At 35.0% G+C, this 22,739-nt stretch overlaps 1 protein-coding gene across 8 annotated transcripts in view; it reads left to right on the plus strand.

The window, feature by feature from the left end:
- LOC110381285 (muscle-specific protein 300 kDa) overlaps positions 1–22,739 on the plus strand; it is a 187,644-nt gene that overhangs the window by 43,378 nt on the left and 121,527 nt on the right. The gene's annotated exons all lie outside the window — the stretch shown is intronic.

The following is a 22,739-nucleotide window of genomic DNA, read 5'->3' on the forward strand; positions in this document are numbered from 1 at the left end:
TTCTGTGTAGTAGGCCAGGAATACACACGAGTTAATGGAGTGATGTCATTCTCTCGTGATTAAGTAACTAGCGGTTATCGCACGACCTTTATATCGAAAATAAAGGTGATCTGTCACTACTTAGAAAAAATGTTTATGTAATACATCTGTTTGTTCGTTCTCTGTGGGTAATACTGATATGAATTGTACCTACCTGCTAATGTGGTGATCAATCACATTACTTTTGTCGATACTTTGGCTGTTTTACATATAATTTTGAACACAGCTGCTTCTAGTAAAAACATCGACAACATGACAACAACAAATCGATGTCTTGTAGTAAAAAATACAAACCTTTTTACACGTGCCCTAAACCTCTATTTTTCCAGTCATGCCCAAATATACGGAACGGCTGTATCTTTAATATTATGTATCCTTTCGTGCTTCCAAGCCATTTAATAGAGCAACGAAAAATCAAAACCGAGACATACAATATCGTCATGGTTATAGATTAATGTATTAAAATGTATGTATGTATCGCTCACGAACATTCTTGTATCCCGTATTAGACTATGAAACAGTAAGTGTTTTTGTGAAAAAATCTAGTGCATTGTAGCGGTGTTTGGATTAACTGAACCTGAAGCTGAACTCTTAATGGTCACAGTAATGACCTTAAACCCTAATTAAAACAATGCCCTCTCTTTCGTGGCGCAATAGGATAATAACAGAAACAATCCATCAATGACTAAAACTATGTAATGGGATTGTGACCAAAATCGGCGGAAACTGACCGTATTTTTGACTTCAGATTTCCTACATAAAGATTGTATTGCATTCTTAAAGGCAACAGCGATGTAGTAGCTATTAGATAATCGTATGAAAACGGAAATAACTTGATGGATCGTTGCTTTATGGGGGAAAATGCTTTTACGACATACCTACAACACACAAGTGTGTACCTCACACAAGTGTATGAAATGGGAAGGCCAGTAAATTGTCTGAATAACGTAACTTTTATACAATGACCTTTTTAACAGCAGGTTTTCAAAGTTGTGAAAAAATTCCATTTGCTCAAAGCTCTCCATTGTTTCGTTCTTCAAATGCGGATTTCTAAGTTTAAACTCCATGTAACACAATAGTTTCGAACAGGGAGGCACAAGATGACTAATTTGATTCCGTACCTAATACAGCTTGGGTGATCTGACAAGCAACCCAAAGTAGGACGGCCTCATTTCTTGCCGATTTCCATCGACAACGTAAGGTTTCTCTGTCAAACCACTGTATTTATTGGCAATCTAGATAGACGTTTACAAGCAAAGTCTAGAAACTGTCTGACTGTGTGTAAAACGGTTATATTGTGCTCGGAGCTTGATGGAGCTACCAAGTGTTTTCTTAAGCGATCAAAGAAAGGTGCAATTTTCTGGATCGTTAAACTTATGGCATGATAGTGTTAAATATCTGAGTTACGGTATTTATCTTGTGGAAAGTTTTTATTTACTATACTATGTATACTATATATGTGGTCTTAACGTTCGATAGAAACATTAATCATGTAATTCTGACCATCAATTACATTTTTATTCTGAGCACCCCAAAGCAACTACTGTTATCGGTCCGGTATCGAAGTTGGAAATTCTGTTAAACTAGCCATGTTTACGCGATTGCACCCGCCTCCCATGGTGACTCTATATATTTTACTCTAAAGAAATGTAGTTTTCCAACAGGGAAAGAAGATTTTTTTAATCGGTAGTTTTGAGCCTTTTTGTTTGTACCCAAACAAAAACAACTTAAAAAAAGTCCTCTTTATTTACAGTAATACATACAATCAAGAACCACAAAGAATACAGTTATCAGAAAAAATAAATATTTACTTGTAAACATATGTAACGAGGATCCCGCATTATATGTTACAAGGCCATGGCTTCACATGAAATAGTTATGTTTTGTAAAACAAATGAGTTTTCATTGTTTACGTTTAATAATAGAGAAGTGGAATATTTAAGTAGTATTTGTTTTTGGGAAATGTGTTTGGTTTTGTATCGATTTATGAGTAAATAATGTCAACCTTGATATTAAACGTCGAGGTTCAAGATATATTGTGATGTAGTGGAACAAACATAAGACTTAGTCATGTGACTGTAGCTGCAGACAGGGTTGCACTGACTCAGCAAAAAAGAAAAGCTGGAGGACTCTGTTCATCGAGGAGGACCAACTTCCTCCTTCAATGTGTCTGTGCAAAAATCCTGAAGGAATTTCATATGCAATACAAACTAAATCTCGTTAATCAAAGTTCCGTTCAACGCATACCTATAAAGAGTTGGTAAGTGTGAAACCCCCCGAACAAGTCTATGAGTCATTTGGTCGATACTGAAAGAAATTAAGGGCTGATACGATTGTTTAAATATTGTAGTGTAAGTCTGGGCACACTATGTAGAGATTTATGAAATGTTAAATCAACTTCATATCAAATGGCGGATTTAATTTTGAAAAACACATAAGAAATTTTATAAAGCCGATATAAATTAAACAAGTTTTATTATTCATCTATAAGCCAATGTGGCTAACTAAGTAAGAAACACATAAATACTGGTAGTTTACTTGACAATTTTTTATATCTATTGCTCAATGAGTAACTGCTGTATAAGGCCTCAGGCCATATAGATAAACTTGGAGCAATTTGGAACTGCTAGCTGGGAAAAAACAGAATCATACGTTTATCATTAGTATGAATAATTCATGGTAATCCATCAAGCTTTGCCTGTGGTTTTGCACGAAGTGTACCTGAGAATGTAGAGAGAAAATATATGGGACTTTGTGGAAAGTATCTAACGGTGAAGGAAAGACAAGCTGAGGGATTCATTTTAAAATCTGAAAACTCAATCCACGTCTTGAGAGACTTACCAGGAATATCGGAAATTAAATTAACCTTGACGATGATAATAGTGTTGATGATGATGATAGAAAAAGTAAGGGCGTATGTAAACCAATATTTGCGCCAACTTGTGAAGTTTAGATTTGATAGCTTGACCCATGAAGATGATTCGTTCATTTGACTACCAGATTTTTAATTAAAGAGTTAATCAAATCAGCCGATGTATCCTTGACACTACTCCTATTAATGAGGGCAGGTTGCTAGTTCACGGTCTATGGACACCATAGCCAATTGATACAAATGATCCATTTGATCCGCTCGGGAGTACCTGTATGTGTGTCATTGTTGTTAAAGACGGGATTTGATTACAGGATTGATAAACCAGTTCATTTTAGCACTGTTCTTATTTCGGTCCGTTGGTAGAAAGAACAAGGAATTTAGAGTTCCTGCCTTTTTGCGTTAAATTTTTTATTAATATAATTATTCATCTCAGTTTGAAACAACATAACTTTAAAGTTATTTGATAGGTATTTGTTTGACTGAATATATTTAAACTTCTTTGCTAGACATCTACATACTAATTACTATTTATTTGATGAACATAGAAGTCCAGTCAAGTTTTGGTTGACCTTTAACATTTACAAATGAATATTTAAACCCAGTCGCTATGGCAACCGTCGGAAACAAACAAGTACAAGTAATATCTTCAATTGCGTTTATAAATAACACTGTTTCTTGCCCCATTTAGTATTGAACGTGATAAGCCGTGAACTACGTGAAACATGGCGCAAGAATGCCAATAGTTAATGCATAGTAAAAACCGATAAAATATACTCAGATGATGTCATTCATGGAAAAATATTTTGTCGGCGTTTCTTCTCAAGGTAGTTGGATAGGAAACAACGGCTTTTTTATTTAAATAGTAGATATTACAGTATTTTTAACTTAAAATAATTGTGAGATGACGGCAGATAGAATAAGAAAACATGCTGCGTCGACCCCAAGTAAAATTGGCACAAGAACAGAAGGACGATGACGATGATGATCATTGAATAAAAAGTACCTATAAATCACAATAAGAATAACAATTATTGATACATGAGTGTAACTGTGTTGTCATTAAGAGTTTTGAAATGGATCTTTCGATTGAGCATATGATAAGGTTGCTAGTTGTAATGTTCACGAAACCTAGTTTAACAATTTAGGCCTATATGATTGCCAAAATATTTAAATGCATAGTATCCATGACCTTGTGTTCCGCGCTGGTTGTGCTCGTTTTAATAGTTTTTTTGTAACCATTATAGCCCAGACGTGCGTGGGAGTTGATCTATACGAGATAAAAGGGATTCGTTCGACATGAATTTTTGAGCGTGACTTATTAGTAGTTAGATTAGGGAACATTATGTGGCCAAATTAAAAAGAGAAGCTGGCTTATTCTTTGGACAAAGAATTAGCATTGCCATTCAACGTGGCAATGCAGTCAGTCTTCTGGGCACGTTTCCGGAGGACAGTGATGTGGAAGAATACTTCGACGCCTGATCGATGTTCTTTTATATATCATCTTTGTCTATTGTATATTTTTTACAAAATAGGACAGATAGCATTTTTTAGAGAGTAGAGATCTTTTAGTTAACAATAAATTTTTACCTTTGGTCTTAAAGTACTAGTTAATTTCTTCGAATGCATGCGTGCTGCTGTTCCAATAAGAAAACTATAAAGATCATTTCAGATTATAATTCCATATTAATCGTGTTCTATCGTTCTTCATGATTGAACAGTTTAGTAGTAACGTATACTAAGAAATGCATGCGTACGATTAGTCATGTTATTGATGCAATTAGTTACAGTGATAAATTAATGTTGACCTTTTTTCAAGAGCATGGCTGTTCCACTATCGTTATGGAAAGTGAGAGTCCAAAGGAAAATAAAACTTAAACCTCTATAAATAAAACCGTTATTTATCGGACAACTTGTTATTGAAAACATTTTTGTTTCAAGTTTCAATTTCCCAAAAATCTCGGAAACGACATTGCACCTAATATACCACCTTGCGTAACTCCATATCTGAATACAAGAAATTAGTCAGAAAAATAATGCGCTGACTTTGCAATTTAGCACTTAATAACCTATCATATAACACCCTGAATTCTTCATAATTTCACGTTTGTTATTTCACTGTTCGATACATTTTTCTCAGCCGTTGGTTAAGGGTGACCTCACCATGCTTGCGCAACAAACCGGTCCAACGCTTTATGGTGATCTAATGACATTTTATACGTGATTTTTTTGCGATAGCTTTTGCATATTTTATTAAATTGTGTTTTCTTCGACTTTTATTATTAAACTTCCATGTTTGGTCACAATTCAAGTATTGATATTAAGAGCAAAATTCCTGCTTCAAATGTGGTGACCGTCAGATGACTTTAAGGCAGGAAACTGAACATTTATACCGATTCTTAAAATTATGTTTCTCCTCCCACAAGCGATACTAGTTGCTAAACTATAGTCAAATGTTTTGACCTTACATGTTAATAGAAGTTTTAACGTAATCTTTATTGGTAGTTAGAATGACGCACAAAAACCTGTAACTATTTATGACCCAACTTTGCTTTAGAAGTGGTTTTAGGTATCTGCCTTCCTCTTAAGGATCATTATTAGTTTTTACTGGCGGCGCTACTCGAAGTACTGAATATTATCTGTAATTGATGCTTGGTATCTTAACAGGCGCACTTAAAATAACTTGCGATCATTTGTTTTCATTCTTGACATTGAACTTCGAAATGCCGTGTCGCCGCTAAAGATTGTTGCGTAATAAAGGTGCATGCAATGCATTTTATGAAACCTAAAGAATTTGACAGTTTTGAATGATTTAGTTCAGGGCACGACTGTTAAATCTACATCAAATTATTATTTTTGTTGTATTCTCAAAAGAATAACAAAAACCTGTAAATCTTTATTTCGTGGATTTACAAAATACGTGCCTAAGAAATTGCGTGCCAGACAAACGTAATTAATCAGCCAACAAAAATCCATGTTGTATTGAATTTTTACCAAGTCGAAATCTGGTTTCCCATAAGTTACAAGCTAGACATAAGCCTAAGCTTTAAGACTAAGCATTAACTTGCAAAACCAGATTTAGATAAACCCTAGCTAGAAACAGCTTTTAAAAACTGAATAATCACGGTTTGAAATCAATAATATTGCGTGCACCTACGTAAGACCTTGCTTCAAAAAAAATACACCAAGAATAAGTTCCTCTTCTACAAAAGTGGACTTTATTTTTGATTAAATAAGGATGTTTTTCGTGTAATTTTGGAATTTCGACCTTAAATGTCCAGACGCTCTGTGGATGGAATTCAAAATGGAAGATAAAAGCGGAATGTTGCACTATCTGTGCTCTTGCGCATCGTGCATAATGTTGTTTAAGGATAATGTGGCTATTTATACAATCTATTGGAGTAATGAAATGTTAACGAGCCATTGTTTGTGATTATTTAAATGTCTTTATAAGTGTGTGTTTTGGAATTTATTGTTATTTGGCAATTGTATGACAAATGCTCACTATGTAGGAATCTGAATTACACTGCACTGCGTTTCAGAGGGATTCCTTGGGGTTTGTGGCTATGGCCTCTTCTAACATACCTACAGTCGTTTTTATATTCAAGTTTTCTGTTTTCTGTCGACGTTTGTCGTTAGCGTCCGATATAGTTTAAGAAAGTAGTTAAGGTAAATTAGTTAAGTTGTGTAATATGTTTGTAACATTTGAGGGATATTAATTAATTGCTGCTACAAGTAGAATATTTACTAATCACATTTTTATGACTACAACACTTACTGCTCATTAACAAGAAGTTAGTCACGAAAATATCTCGTATTTAACGTCTTACGCTACCTATGATTAAGTATGGTTCTATCATCACGTAGTCACAGTTCTGGCTAGGTATTCTATATACATTCAAAAACTGGGTGTTTCTGGGTTTGTTGTATCTCAGGAACTACGGAACTTACTTAGAATATTCTTTCTATACTACATCTTAAAAATGTTCTTTCAGGAATTATTTTGATCAAATATTATTAATTTATCGATTATTAATATGAATGCCAAGGCCATTCAATAGATAATATATTCGATATCAATAAATCTTTATGTCTCTTGCAAGCTCTTTAATAATCTTATGCAACTTGTCTTTTAAAACAAGATGCAACGGAAATGCCTGTCTGTTTACTTTTGCTACTGCGATTCTTGCATATTTTAAGGCAGGTAAATTCTCGAGAATTGCGTCTCAAGGCTTTTTCCTCCCTTCTTCCTTCTGTGAAGAAAAAAATCCTTCCAATTCATAAAAATATATTCAATTTTGTCAGTTTATTACATTATCCTCCCTTCCTCAGTATTTTATTTATTGTAGCTTGTCTCCTTTCCCTATAATTCTCTTGTAGGTCCGTGTTCCTAACGATTTCGGTTAAGTTTTACAGCCGTTTGTCTTACACTAACTAGATCTGTGCGTTCATATCATCAAGGTATAATATCAATCAGTCTACAAATATTTATACTGTCTTAAGTTACATAGACTCCTTTTTAAACTTATTCTGGGAAATAATGAAATTCTGGGAAGCTCAAGTACCATGCTTTTTGCCGGTTTTCTTAGTACCAACAAGACATGCAAAGAGTTAACTTGACCCGATTCCCAGGACTTCACCAATAAGGCTCATAGCTCTTTCATAGCGACCTAGACAAGGAGTCGTGTGGCGGTTATTCCATACAATGTAAATTGCATTACGCAAATGTCCACTTACCTTGATGACATCATGGTGTCTGTCATACTGAATAGGTGTCACAATTCAAATTAGACTCTATTTTTTATACCTTATTGTCTATTTTAGGTTGTGATGTTCATATATTTGGAAGGAGACCTGAATTCTGAATGTGAATTTGTTATATTGGGACGAATTGATTTTATTAGGCTTATTAACTGTCTGTTATGTTTTAATTTGATACCTACTCAAGCTGATTCATTTTTTGTTCAGTTGACGTATGTATAAAATTGATTTCCAGTTTATCAATTACAGGGTTTGAAAGAGTGCATTTCGAGTTGACTAATAGGCTCATTGGGCATATTTATTCGTGCCCTATAATTTATGTAACTTGTCAGTCTAAAGCTAAATTCCATCACGCCTGCGAAGACTCATCTCTTTGGTAGGCGTGACAGAATTTCTGCAAACATAATAGTATTGCCGTTACATGCGTGGGTGTCATTCAGTCTTCAAAACCAGGTAATGTCGCTATTTGCAGCTGTCAATTATTGTATCTTCTAACGCCTCTTGATCAAATGTATTTGGTTTTTTCCCTTCAATCAAGTTATCATTAGGTACATGAGCTGTTATTTGTTCTTATACATAGTCAGTAGGTACCTGCACAGTTTTCAGTATTTGAGATTGATGGGATCTCATTCTGATTTATGCTATCCTATCCAATGGCTAGTATAGCAAAACTTTTAGATCCATTCTATGAATTGATTCATAGATTGATTATAATATTCATTATACTGTTGAAATTAAAAATTGCATTAATAGCAGTTAAGGATAAAGTCTTTTGCTAGTTCCCTTTCCTTATATTAATACCACGCACGTGTACAGTCCTAGTTACACGATTTAATCGAACTAATAGATAAACATTATATCTGCTTCATATCATAATAAATTGCAGATATTATTAGCTCCCGATAATATCCAGCGGATACGAAAATAAACTGATAGAGTGGCGACCTTTCTAAACGAAGCGATTTGATTACATTATCCGTCTGCAAATCGTATCTTTATTGTTTATGAATAAAAGATAAAGTTTATTGGTTTATCTTTTTCTGTTATCTTGATAATGTATATGTTTTGATTGGGAGGATAATGTTTCTTATAGTTGTGTTTCTTGAATGTTCTGATGCGTCATATTATTACCTATACGTTTACATACCACCAGTGAAGTTCGAAATAACTTTTAATTCTCTGGCTTCAAGAGTGAGAGAGACATTATTCTAAATTAGTCGTTTATCTACAATCTAGAGTGATAATAGTTGATGATAAATAGTTCTAACTATGATAATATGAAGATTTGTTTACTGAGTAAAACCCACCATGAATTATTTATACATTTCCATCTCACATACTTAGGTACAATTACAAACACTAATGGATCGTATTTAACGTACTTGTTTTATTATGATGATTCTTTATGTAAAAACTATAAAATAACAGGTAAATGATGGGTGACGCAAGTGGCTATTTAAATCTTTCTGTTTTTATTATTTTTCCGTTCGTTTCGATGGCAAAACATAATTTTTACCCAAAGGTCTGAAATTGTACGAAGTACTTATTGACCGATTCTTATTATTGAAAAAGTTAATGAATGTGTTTTTTTAGAAATTCTGATAGAGCTAATTTTCCCAAAAGATACTTAAAAATATGTTTCAAATACAATTGTTATAAATTGAGTAATTTTGGAGTAACATGAAATAAAAGATAGATTTTTTTTCCAAAATATTTGGTAACCATGTACGAAACATACAGTATGTCATAGTGATAGTATCTTTGCAATCAAGAAGTGTAGCATTGACAGAACAATAGAGTGATTCATTCACGATGTTATGTCTGCTCTGAATACTGAACGACTTATGTTTTAGCTCTGAGCGGTCTGTTCTTGGTTAGGTTAGAATATATGTTAGGTATCTAAAATTATAGAGGCGCCAGTATTTTCCTGGCTAAAGAATTTTCTACCTTTAACTTGCAAGAAATAAGATTTATCATAATTTATAGGCACTTAAGATATTGTATACGCTGATGCATGAAGCATTGTTTAAAAACATACCTAGACAGTTCTAGAGAAAATCTATTGATAATTTTTGATAATTTACTTAACATCAATTGTGGTTTGCACTTTACAGTTATTGCTTGAGAAAATTGAAAATAACTGACTGCCTGATTGGTCACAGTAAAAGATTCTTCATTCGATTTTCCGAAGACAGTAACAACTTCAAATGCATTGTTTTTCAATCCTGAAGGAAACAGAAACAGGCGTTTTTAACAATGTATATATTATTAATTGTATTTGTTTATGTATACTTCCATAATTTTTTCCTCGGCTCTTTTAAGGCACACGGTATTTAGATTAGCTCAGCAAAAACTGGAGGCTTGGCAAACCAGTTCCATGTTATAGGCAATTTCAACATGTCAACACTAAATAAAATTATCTTTAGAATCAAAATTGACCAGTGCGTAACAAAATTATCATATCAAACCAATCAATTTCAAGTAATAAACATTACAAGCAGTAATGATATCAATTATGATCAAGGTAAAACTAATAAGAGTACATACTGTGTTAAAATTACTAAGCCAATTTTTGGGTCAATTACGTACGTAATCCCAGACAAGGTTGAAGGTTTTGATTAAAGAAAACCTAATAACGACGTTAAGCTAGGCCGAAAACATTCTGTAGATGGGTAGCCATTTTTAGCCAACCCTCTGTGTCCTAGTACTTAGGTAAGTCAGTTAAGCCGTCGGCCTCAGCAGTCATTTGTCGATCTCTGATAAACTTTATTTATATATTTACAAATTTTTGGACACGCACATAATAAAGAAAGAAGAAAGGAAAGAAAGAATTTACAAAAGTAATGCGTATTCCTAAAGAAATCTCTTCCAGCATACCTGCGAAAGGAAAATGAGAGTAAAAGAGATGTAGACAGTGTGTAAAGAGCAAAGGAAACATAAATAAAAATGTATACTGTATATTATACCTACATAAACAATACGAAAATAATTAATATATACTTACTATATACATATACTGTATTATTTATATATACCCACAAATAATACTGGTCAAAAGTATACAAGACGACATCGTATGTGATTTGATTGACACAAACTAATAAACCCCAATTAAGAGGAAGGATCATTTCGTACTACAAAGGTCGATGAAGATATAAACACTTCTAAGAAAGATGCATTGGCAATATAAACAAATCGTTCTAGCTAAGAGGCGATGACAGGTTAGCCATATATTAGTGCTCTGGCTGCTTGAAAGCTGTTTGGTGATAATATTTATTGCTTCTTGAAACTTATCTACAGTGATACTTGGACAAACATATTTGAAGATGCCATTTGTCATAAAATGCTGTGGATTTTCTCGAAATGCTAAATCCCGTGGAGCCTACTTACTAAAACATGGTTTATGTTCTGATTGTTTATGGAAACATCAAAAGATATTACTCGAACTGAAATTCGCGCCTAAGACCTCACACTGCGTTGTCTAAACCAGTCAAAGTCAAATCATTTATTTCATTTAGGCATTTATGAATGTCAAAAATATAACTAAGTTTGATTCTAGTCTTTTTCTTTCTTTTTCTTTCTAGTTGCCCATTCAAAAGTAGCTTCCTATGGATAAGATCCCTTTAAGAGATAACTATAAGAAGCCAAATAGCAAATCCTTTTACACCAGTAATTAGTAAAAACGAAATAACTAATCAACACATAATAACAAAAATCAAAGCAAGAAAAGTTTATATACGTTCAGTCGATGATGTAATGAGCGTCAACGACCGTCAAGGGCCACAGAGCCAAGGTTTGACAGACAAAAAATTAATTGTGCCACCGTGCCAACGCATGATAAACAGTCACTTCCAGACATAATTGTTGATTATACGACTGTACAACTAATTGCTGTTAAACGTACGACTAATTATGCTTATAATCTTGATAATAATTTGCATGATTAGAGATGAAACTGATTGATTTGGTCCATATTGCTGGTGTGGTGTCATTCATTATGTGCTAGTAATGAGCGGCATGATTTGATGAAGTAGGTACCAACAGTTAGTAAACAGGCTTACCATCTTTGGCAAACGCACAGAAGTATTTTCAGTCATAGCCATGGTCTATATAGAACCTTCTTGTGTTGGATATCTTCTCTATTTACATTTTGCAAATTGCAGTCTACTTCACTTTTATTTTCACCTGTATCTCCTCTTTACGGGTGCTGTTGCAATTAATTTTCAATATTTAATGACAGGTATCAGGCAAGGAAGTCACGTAGTAGATGAACAATTCATTTTCTGTTGAGTTAAGATGATCTCATAGATTTAAAAGGAAGGAAGATGTTTATACTTTCAACAAGGATATGCGTGAAGTTATAAGTAGGTATCCTTAACCCATTTATAGTTGCTACATTCATAATTTATATTCTTGGAATATTACTTTCCTTGTTCTCTTAGCATTGCATTCACTACGACCTCACGTACTTAAAAGAACCTAAGCTGAGGTTATTTTTTTGCAAAATCTGTTTACTTCTTTAGCGTACTTAATTTTCCTCGACTGGGAAACAAATTGCGAAATGATCGTTGAAAACTTGTCTAACTTATCGTTCCTTATAAGCATTCCAGATTTTGATTCAGAGTATGTAAGTGAATTTTGCTACTTCTATCCAGCTCCAAAAGTAAATCTAATTGATCACACGAGCAAAGTTGAGTGCAGCATAATATTAATAAATTCTGTCAAGCCGTTACGTGCCAAGGCTGCCATTAGATCATCGTCTTGTGGTCGGCTTGTTTACTTGTTTTTTTATTTATTGCGTACATCAGAAGGTCCAGTGAGATATGAAAGGTCTTTTTATTTAATTAACACGTTACAAGAAGATTGGCCTCGTTTCTCATCATTAATATCTTGATATATACCAGTTGATACAAACTGCTATCCGGTATCATTGACGACATTGTTTTTTTACGCAAGATAATTAAGTATTCTTGTAGATGACCGAATGATTTTCTTAAGATAATCTTCCTCATATTTTAAAATCTCTTAAGTCAGACGTAGTTCGATAATCTGTTCTTGTACAAATTCATCACCTTCTCCGTATTCTGGTCTTTATTCAAAATTGCTGCTATCAGCTTAATTTGATCATTTGAACTAGCTTTTTTAACTCTCAACTTGACCTTGAAAGTCCAGCTTCAGGCAGGCTCACCTCCTATGCTGACCTCAAGCCACCTGTCACCACCTCGACAGAGAAAGACATAGAAATAGAATCTTCTTGCGTCGTGTTTACATCGGGTGACCTTGGCATCGATTCGTTTTTGTCTGTTGGTAAACGTGCGGACACATCGCGCGAGTTTTCATTTTCATTTCGGCCGTTAGTTTTTGCATCGTAGAGAGCTGTTAACAGTTAATATATCAAGTTTATTTGGTCTGGTCTGTTTTAGAGTTAGATTTTTTTCTGTGATAAAATGTTCCTGGTTATGAATATTTGATGATCTGTTAACAAATGGATACATCATTATAGTTTTTAAAAAGCCATCAATGTCAAATTGTCTCTTATACTAAAGCTTATTTAATTCAAAGGGGGTGATATTATTTTTTAAATAGTTTTGTTGTAAGGTTGGATATCTAACTAGAAATTTAAAACTTTTCCATTAGCTGTTCTGCTCAAATCGTGAATCATTCATAACAATAAAAGTACTCGTTATTTGTCTTACCAATTTGATGTAACTGTGAACGTGCTCTAACATATGTAGCGTTCAATTACCATGTTAACCTTGCTGAAGATATACGTATCTAAATTATAGATCGGTTTAAACTTGTGAATGTGAATTTTTAGATCTGAGCTAAGAAAAATATCTTCATCTAGATCTAAATCGAGCTACAGCTAATGAGTATAGTAATAACAAAACCTTCGTAGCTCACGTTCAATATAATGATTCTAACAAATCAAAGTTAAAACATGACTTAAAAGGACACTTAGACGAAACCAAAAGGGTTGAATCACAACAGCCTCATAACGCCACGAAAAATAAAGAATTCCTTTTATAACAAATGTCAGAAAATACTCTAAAACATTAACATCTATGTAGTTTAACTCAAACAATCCGTCTATTAAGGTCACAGCGACAGTGTCAGGGCTACCATATCTGCCCATAGATAGTGACGACTATTAATGGCTGCAGTAATGGCGGGTGACGTCAGAAGGCGCCACAATGTCAAATGAAGCTTATGTGTGGTGCATAGTTTAGTTTGACTTTCAGTATGGGTGCGGCTGTTTGCTTTGAAGCTATTTTAGAGCATTATGTCATGGAATTCTTGAGGGCTGGGGTTGTTCCTCGGGGTGTAATAAAAGCATTGTTAGCATTTCAATTACTTTAAAACAAATGAGACGAGTTCAACTGTACATATAGTAGGTATGTGGTTTTCACTCAAAGTCAGCTAGTAGTTAGGTTAGTATGATAAAACCTCTAATTTTACTTCAACATCTTTTCGTCTTCCTAGCTACAGTAGATTCTAACTAGGTAATTCTTTGTCTTTTCACAAAATAATTCGGCTATATTTATCGGTCTGAAAACATCAATTAAAAGTAGATGATAAATTCAAATTCACGCAGTTAGCCACTCGTAAAATTGAACCTAATTACACTGAAAGCCCTAACCGTCCATAAAAGTACTTTACATGAAATGGACACAATTAGTGTCAAATTGTTAGTTGGCAAATAACTGTTTACGGACTTTCTACTCAAATTAAACGATTCCTAAGGTATAATTGTTTTACAATTACATCTGGTTCGTTGCGTTGGGCTGTGCTAGTTGGGAATCCGGTCAGATTAGATAGGAATGGTACGGCCGCTCCTAACTTCTGCAATTAATCAGTAATCAGGTAGGTTTAGTTTAGAAACCCAGTGAGGATCAGTTAACCTCGCCCGATTTCTGATAACATTACCAAGATATGAAATGAAGAACAAAACAATAAAAGGAGAAATAGATGTGTCGATAAATCATAAGCAAGTACTTATTTGTTTTGTGAATATTATATACTACAAGTACCTTACCTTAGAAGCTCCCTCAAAGCGAATCAAGAAGAGATTTACGATCAAAACAAAAGAGAACTACAAAAGAAAGAATAGCATGCAGCATGCAAATGACGTGTAGAAATAAAATAGGTATAATTCGTATCGATAACATCGTTGACAAAATAAAAAATACGCTTGCAGATAACAGTTCACCTGTAAAATTATCGGGCACGCGATCACTGTTATGAAATTGATCGTAAAAATATAGGGCTGCTTCAGCGATAACGGTGAATCAACAAAAAACTTCCATTGTTTTAAAAAAACTTGTTGCAGTACAAAAGCTACAAATGAATATCACTCATGCAGCAAGCAAACCATAAAATGTTGAAGTGTAAGACTTACCTATTTCTTGCTAAATGATACATAGGCATGAAGCGGTGTTGAAAGCTAATGCTAATTGTGGAAAACGGTTCATAAACATTGCACCATCACAAAGAAAAATTTACGTCCTGTATAGATATGCGAGGAACCATGGAAACGAATTTAGTATTCGACTATAAAATGATGAGGGGTTATCAACCCTGCTCCAAGTTGGAAGATAGGCCATTGTCCGTGTCTGGTCGTGCCATGCGTGCGCTCCTCCGTTTGGGAGTAGCAAGTGACAGACCGATGCGTGACTGGTAATTGACGGAGCCTCCAGGAAATCCAAGGAAACAATGCGTTTACGGGAAATTGTTCAGCTCCGTTATGAAGCTTTACTGCTTTCTTATTGATGAAGTATTTTGTTTTATTTACCTAACTTTTTAAAAGGATATTTGCTTGGTTAATTTTCTAGTCGTTAAAATTCTTGATCATTAAAAATTTCAATCACGTCTGCGTGTGTTCAAAATCTTTGTTAATATTTTTGCTTGTTCAGGTTCAAGTGATATAAATAAATAAAGAGCAATTACTTTTATAGAAAGCAGTTAATTTGTTTCGGTAACTCTTGGAAAGCTCTTTCAATCGAGCCAATTAACCACTCCAACAGTTTTAACAACAAAGTAAATAATCGGATCGTAATTAGCTACAGTACCTGCTTCGGTTAAAAATACATCTTCTACAGTTTAGCCAACACTGTAAGAATCCATCAACATCCTCGATCGCGCAATCTCCAAATATTTGTTCTGCAGGGCACCAGAGTCTATGAACTCATAAACTACAAATAGAATTCTGATAATTTCGCGCCGTGTATATTTTAGATTGGCTTTATTTCCGTTATTAATGCTGGATGCGGGAAGCTGAGCGCAAGAGTTTGGCACAACAAATATCTAACAGTTAAGACTAAGATTATTATCTACCAGACATGCATCTTATCCATACTCTTGTATGGCGCGGAGACCTGGACATCGTATGCTAAACAGGAGCGGAGATTAAACAACTTCCATATGCGCTGTCTCCGGCGCATATTGGATATTTCTTGGAAGGATCGAGTAACAAACGAGAAGGTGCTTAGTATGGCGTGCATACCTAGCATAACCGCACTTCTTAAACAAAGAAGATTGCGCTGGCTAGGGCATGTGCAGCGGATGGAACCTTCTCGTTTGCCAAGACTAACTGTCCTCGGCCAAATATCAGATGCCAAGCGACCAGTTAGGCGGCCATTGTTGCGATTTAAAGATAGCGTTAAGCGCGACATGGTATCGTTTAAAATCGACCCGAACATCTGGGAAAAACTCTCTGATGACCGTGATAGTTGGAGGAAAAAATTATCCGATGGAGTGGTTCGCGCATGACAGTGCCTGGTTCGATCTGCTCTCCAAAAAACGCGATCTACGTCACCAACGAATGGCACAGACTCCAACATCACCAGGAACTCAATTTGTCTGCGGACGTTGTGACCGGCGATGTCGCTCCCGTATAGGCCTTGTTAGCCATCAGCGCAAGTGTCAAAGCCAAACCACCTGAAACGGATGCAGCTTTAATCATCTTTTATAGATGTTATCAGGCCATAGTTAGTTAATGCTGGATATGACTCATTAAAGGCGGAAGCCAATCTTCAAAATGGTAATGATTGAAGAAATCTAAAACTGGGAATTGCAGGAAAAAATCTCAACACTGGAGTTTTCTAGTTTATTGATGTCCAGATTCTTATCGTCAATATTATAATAACATTAAAAATTAAGATTCCAAGATTTTCTTACATAAAAAGTTAGTTGCAAGAATAGCTAATATAAGCGTGTTAAAAATAAAAGTTAAATGTCATACACGGAGACAGTAAAGCTACTATATCTTTACGTAACGAGTCATAACAACAATTTAACACATTTAATGATGCTTCTCAGTGTGATGTTGGGCTTGCCAACCTTCCGACAGGCAGGGTCCTTAGGTGTTGATGAGGGTAGACGTGTTAATAAAACAACAGAACTACATATTTAGGTATAGTCAAGGCAACCAATACCTACTAAGAAGTGCACACTTTTATTGAGTATACTACGCTATTTATACAAAGGAAAAGCTACGTGCTTATCTTAACTAATTATTATCTTATTAAATATCTTATTCTGTACGAGGCATTCCTATCGTCTACTTATCTTAACATTATCAATACTAACTAATCACTACGTGATCATAGACCACACCACATCACCCTTCCAAAGGAAAAAAAAATGCATACTTTTTTTTTTTTTTTTACCTTTTACAATATAACTTAGTCCTATTTTTATGCACTACTTTATCTACATTCGACTTATCCTTAATTACAACATTTGGTGATTCATCCTTGACAACCACAAACGGTCCGTCATATACACAATCTAATTTGGTACCCGTTTCATTTTAATTAACACCAAATCACCTTCTTTATAAGTTATTGGATTTATATTTCTATCATAACACTCTTTCCTCAATATTTTACTAGCTACTAAATTTTGTTTAGCATCAGCTTGAGCTCTTTGTAATCGATACTTAAATTCTAAAGGGTAATTATCAAAATTATACAATGGTTCAACACTTGCTCCTTGTAGATTACTTGGTAATCTGCATATCTTTCCGAAAACTAATTCATAAGGTGTATACTTGGTTACGGTATTAACTGTTGTATTATATGAAAAACACCAATACGGAATCCAAGAACTCCATGATGTTGTACTGTTATTTGTTTGTATTCTCAAATATGCACCTAAAGTTTTATGAACGTTTTCTAACGATCCTATACTTTCGTGATGATACGCTGTTGATGTTGTTTTCCTGATTCCCAAGATACTACATAATTCTACCATAACTTTTGAAATAAATTCAGAACCCCTATCTGTCGCAATGCCTTCTGGTATTCCATATCTTAAAATAAAATTTTCTGCTAAAACTCTTGCTACCTCATTTGCCGACTTGTTTTTTAATGGATAGGCTTCAACGAACTTAGTAAGTTCACACTGCAACGTCAATATGTACACATTCCCATATTCGTCCCTATCAAAAGGTCCTACTACATCTAAATAAATCTTTTCAAAAGCTGATGATGCTGTGGTTGTTATGGTCATTGGTTCCCTAATATTTTTCTGATACTTTTGTTTCTGACATTTATCACATTTCCGCACATACTCTCCGATATCTTTTTCTATAGATGGCCAATAATAATACTTTTTTATATTGTTCACCATCCTACGTATTCCAGCATGTCCACTCGTGGGTAAAATATGAAAATCATTCATAATGACCTTTCTTTCATCTATATCTTCCACTCTTCGTACACCCGTTACTACACAAACTTTAAAATCTTCACATATCGATTTACTATTCTCTTTAAAATATTTTGCCAGTTTTTCTATCATCTCTTTGTTATAACAATTTTTTAAAATAACTACTTCTTTTATTCCATTTTCCACACAAAATGTGACTATGTCTTTCGACAACTCGTCTCGCGATGATGCCGATAAAGATTCATAGTTTATATAAATACTCGAGTTTTCTGGCATATACATTAAATTACGCGACTTTGCAAATATCGTTTTACAATCATTCTTCTTGTTACGTAACAACTTTTCCCACTTATCTACACCTACCTGAAGTACTTCTATATCATTTCCTTGTTTTTTAAGAACTTCTACGATCCTAGGGTGATCAGTCCTATTAACCGCAGAGTCTGTCTTACGAATATCCGAGTTTTTTAACTGTTTGCACTGTGCTCTGGTCATTACAGATATAGTTTTTTCATGCATGCTCTTTAACTCTTCACTCGAAATAACTATTCTGGATAAAGCATCGGCTAATACATTTTCCTTTCCTTTCACATATTCGACCTCAAAGTCGTATTCTTCTAAACACAATCGAAATTTAGTCAACCTACTGGAAGGATCTGTCATGTTAAACAAATACAAAAGTGGTTTGTGATCAGTTTTTACAACGAACTTTCTCCCATATAAATATGGTCTAAAATACTTAACTGACCAAACTATAGCCAGCAATTCTTTCTCTATTATAGGATAGTTTAACTCACTCTTATTCAAAGATCTACTAGCATATGCAACAGGTTTTCCATTCCCATTGCACAAGACACTACCCATAGCAAAACCTGAACTGTCTGTCTGCAATATAAAAGTATTTTTATCAGAAAAATTTGGATAATCTAATACTGGAGGATTCATCAATGCTTGTTTTAATAATAAAATGATTCCTCACATTGTTCGGTCCACTGAAACACCATATTCTTTTACACAACTTAGTCATTGGAATAACTATTCTAGCAAAGTTAGGAATGAATTTCCTATAATAATTTGCAAATGCTACAAAACGCTTGACTTCCTCACTATTTGTTGGACGCGGATAATTTTAATTACTATGACCTTCTCTGGGTCTGGTGAAATACCTTCTGCTGAAATTACGTGCCCTAAATAAAGTATTTGTTTTTTCAAAAATTCACACTTTGTTGGATTAAGTTTAAGATTTACTTCTCTTAGTCGAGAAAAAACTGACATAAGATTCCGATTATGCTCTTCTAAATTCCTTCCGAACACTACAAGGTCATCCAAATATACTAGACATTTGTCATAATTCAATCCAGACATGGCTACAGTCATTAACCTGCTAAACGCACTTGGACTTATTTTTAATCCCATAGGTAACCTGCACATTTGATACTGACCTTTATCCGTAGTAAAAGCCGTGTACTTCCGACTATCTTCATCTAAACTACACTGATAATACGATTGAGATAAATCACAATGACTAAAGTAAACAGCTCCTGACATCGAATCCAAGATTTCATTTATATTCGGTAATGGAAATTTATCGTCCTGAATTTTTTCATTCAACTGTCTGTAATCTATCACTACACGCCATTTTTTCTCACCACTACGATCCGCTTTTTTAGGAACTATCAATACAGGACTAGACCACTCACTAACTGATTCTTCAATAATACCATTCTCTAGCATCTCCTGTACCTGTCTATCAACTTCCTTTTTCTGCATATACGGTATCCTATACTGTTCCCTATAAACTGGAGTAACATTGTCTTTTAATCGTATCGACTGCTTATATACATTCGTGATAGCTAACTTATCTCCTGGAATATGGAAAATATCTGGATATTTCGCGCATATTTGCTCAACTGACAACCTCTCCTCAGACCTCAAATAGTCAAGTTTAAGTAAAGAAAATATTTTCTTTACACGCTCAACGTCCTTTTCAGGTTTTACAAAATTACAACAATCGAAATTACTTAATGGGAAAACTTCTACATTCGACATGCTACACATAACTTCCTCAGAGGTTGTATTTAAAATTCTAATGGGTATCATCCCATTCCTAGGCCTAGCCATCACACTAGCTAAAAAAACTCCTTTGCGTAATTCTTTCCTAATCACTACACAATCTTCTGCTCTATTAACAGGAAAATACCTTACTACTTCACAACGCGGAGGTATAGTTAATAAGAAATCATAGGTCCTTAGCGGCATCGAAACTAACTGTCTAGCATGATTTTTAAGAGTCAATCTGTTCGTCGAAAATCTATAATACCTCCATACTTCTGCAAGAAATCCTGTCCCAATATGCCAACTGACTTACAAGGCAAATCATCAAATATATAAAACTTATGCACGAATGAATACTGTCTGTGTTCCAACTTTAAATGTACATAACCTATAGCTCGTAAACTACCTCCTACACCATTAATCACTAACTCATCCTTAACTATCTTACAGTTCAAAGCGTTATCCCTTAAAAAAATATTTTTTACGGCTGATATCGACGCACCCGTATCTATTAACCATTCGCTATGTATACTATTTATTACTAAATTAACCCAGTTAATACTATCGTAAGCTAAAATATGCTTAGACTCGAAAAAACTGCGTTTCATTCAACTGTCCACCTTCGCTACTTCGTGACATTGACAATGAATCATTATCGCTCCGCACGTGCGAAAAGTATGCTACACGCCTTCTACCTTGCTGAGTCTGCCGTCCTCGATAAGCATTATTGCTGCGACCGCGCATTCCACCGTTATGCCCCATGTTGACATTTTTGCGCGTACTCTGCGTGTACGAATTTCTTACAGAATGTCTCCTAACACTATCTCCACGACCTCTATTGAATGTAGAAAAACTACTCCTTGAGGGCCAGCGTTGGTACGTCATGACTTGTGACGATGAAGCACAATTCTCGTCCTCTGCTACCCTAATAGCATCTTTTAAGGATGTTAAATTCCGTGCCGTAATGATCGTACCAAGACGTTGATTACGAAGGCCGTCTGCAAACTTCCTAATTGCATATTTTTCGTTAAATGGTTGTAATATTTTATAAGCTTCCGAATCTTCTCCCGCCTGAGAAATAGTCAAATCAGTCATCAGCCTTTCTATTTCTGCTCCAAAGTCTGCAATTGATTTATTATCTTGCCTAGTGCGTGTTAACTTAGCTTGTATTGCAACGTCAGATTTTACCGTAAGAAGATGTTTCTTCATATCTGCCAAAAGACTGTCTACCGACGCGTAAGTAGGTGACAACCGAATCCTAGCACCCTGGGTAAGTCGTGTAGTTAGCACAAACTTAATCAAAAGAACACTATCGGTCCCTTCTAACATAGAACTATATAATCCTATAGCATCAATTAAATCTTGAGTAACTTGTTCATCTCCATTCATTTTCGGTAGTAAGCTAACCGCCGTTTTCAACGAAAACTTTTCTGCCGCCATTTTCTGTTCGTTACTGACCTCGCTCTCAAACTTAATAGTACTTTTGTACAAACTTTCTATGTTACTCACTAATTGCACTAATTCCTCTGAACATTTTTCTTTGCTCGTTCCTTCAATTATACATTTAAATTTACTATAAAGGGCTTTTGCTTCATTTATCTTTTATCAAAGTTTTGTCCCTGTCGCCTACTGGGACCTAATTTAACAATAGCTTCTCTTAATAATTTTAACTGTAAAAATAACGTTGTTAACTCTACTTCCATTTGAACAAAAACTTATTGTCTCTAACTCACAATAAACCACAACATTGTCACAACACTTAGTACATATTTAAACACTTACTTCAGATCTTCCTGTCGCTCCGTATGCTCCTTAGGCCGTCTGCACTACTCTTTGCATCTCCCTTTGTCGTATTTTCTCTTCAATCCAGTTCTGGTGACATCTTCTATATAACCAGAATACCACACCAATGATCATAAGCGCAAAACAAGTGGCTATAAAAAACAGCACCGTGTTGGTCGTTGCTAATTGTTCCTTCGCCACCGTCGCGACATTTGATCCTCCTGCTGCCGTCTGGGCTACTATTACTTCTTCTTTGGACGTCGTGCTTCCCATGGCGTTTCGATATTGTCCAACCGCTCTCGCAGGGTCTCGCAGGGTCTGCTCGAATCACAAGATCCGCTCGAATGGCAGGGTCCGTTCGAATGGCAGGGTCCGTTCGAATGGCAGGGTCCGTTCGAATGGCAGGGTCCGTTCGAATGGCAGGGTCGCCATGTGATGTTGGGCTTGCCAACCTTCCGACAGGCAGGGTCCTTAGGTGTTGATGAGGGTAGACGTGTTAATAAAACAACAGAACTACATATTTAGGTATAGTCAAGGCAACCAATACCTACTAAGAAGTGCA

This window comes from Helicoverpa armigera, chromosome 13, assembly GCF_030705265.1.
Source record: "Helicoverpa armigera isolate CAAS_96S chromosome 13, ASM3070526v1, whole genome shotgun sequence".
NCBI lineage: Eukaryota > Metazoa > Arthropoda > Insecta > Lepidoptera > Noctuidae > Helicoverpa > Helicoverpa armigera.